Consider the following 1,590-nt stretch of genomic DNA (forward strand, 5'->3'; position numbering starts at 1 on the left):
ACCGAATAAGTTTGTCCGATTCGTTGTTTGTTTGTGCGGTGCTGCTGAGAGTGGCGGAACCAAAAGAAGGAGGGTTCTTGAGAAGATTTTTTATATGATCTTCGCTGTATGCAAAGGTTTGTTCTTCTGACATGTTAAGTTAGCAGTCCAAAGGTTGAGTCAGTCAACAGTCGTTTGGTAGGGGCCCCAAATGCAATCATTCACACATACACGTACTCCAATCATACACTAGTAGAACATAAATGAACAATCAAAAAAAAGAATCAAAAAAGAAGAAGAAAGAGTGGGGAGGGGGGGGTTCTAACTGGAGGAAAAATCCGGCAGTGAACCTGAGAACACCTGTTTAAATGTTCAATGCTTAAACAGCGGTTTTGAGAACCTCGCGGGTGGATACCCGCTATAATAAGTGGCAACAATAGGGGTTCTGGCTCCAACGCAGTAAGGCTGCGCCAATACAAGAGTCAACAAAAAAATGCCAGTACTGCACTTCAATTCAATAGTTTCTGCTAATTGAGTAACAATCCTCAATTCGGAAAGACCAATCTTTTAGTACGGTTTCTTATGAACATTTCTTTTTATTTTGGATTTTATTCCTAAAGATTTTTTCTATTTTTTGTTGGACCTTCTTTAAACAAAAATTATTTCACAACAAATAGAGACTTGAAAGGTATATACAAAAACATCCAATATATACAAAGACATCAAAAAATGTCACAACTCACATATAATGTATATCACTTTGCAAAATATTTAGTGGACACATTAAACATTCAAAGGACAACATTAAGTGCACTTAGAGACATGAACATACAAGACTGGACAAATTGACGACACATTAACAAATATAGCCTGTTCAGAAACAAGTGTAAACGCCCTGTGTTAAATAAAGTTTTTTGAGAACAGGTGCGGATACTAGTGATTAGTATAAGATTTGTTTGTTCATATTTTCATATAATAGACCATCAGATAATTCAATTTTTAAGTTGTAATCCTGGGGAGATTGGTCTATTTGAGAGAACGGAGGTAAAGAGAACAGGGGTCGACGCGTTTCGAATCCCTTATGTAGCAGGGATTCTCATCAGGACCGTGAAGATTCAATCTACAGAAAAAATAATAAAAACATTCTGTCAGTCATACTCACAACACTCGACTTCAATCAATCACGCACACTCTCAGATCATACCTGTATTTATGATTCAGTGGTCGGTCTCCCAACAAAGTGTCTAATCGTGTAGCTGTAATGTTAAGAATTCAATGGGCATAATTAGTGTTGGTTAGCCAGTAAAAGGGAAACAATGATGACGTTCGTTAATCTGGGTACTTACATAGAGATGCGGTATGACCGCGTGGTCAGTTACTTGTTGTCAGTTTCTTCAAACAATTCTGTAATGGAGAAAAGAAGAAATGTCCTATTTACTTTGGTGAAACAAGGCACGCAGATGCTCATATTTAAAATGACCGGCTTAGTGGGGCGGGTGTAATCGAGCTCTTAAGTTTGTTAGCACGCAGCAAGCCTGATTTCTAGGTGAGGGTGTGCCAATGAATGGAGTGGTTTGGCGTTCGGTAGCGTTCATTTAGGAAGAATGTAGA

This window comes from Triturus cristatus, chromosome 8, assembly GCF_964204655.1.
Source record: "Triturus cristatus chromosome 8, aTriCri1.1, whole genome shotgun sequence".
Taxonomy (NCBI): domain Eukaryota; kingdom Metazoa; phylum Chordata; class Amphibia; order Caudata; family Salamandridae; genus Triturus; species Triturus cristatus.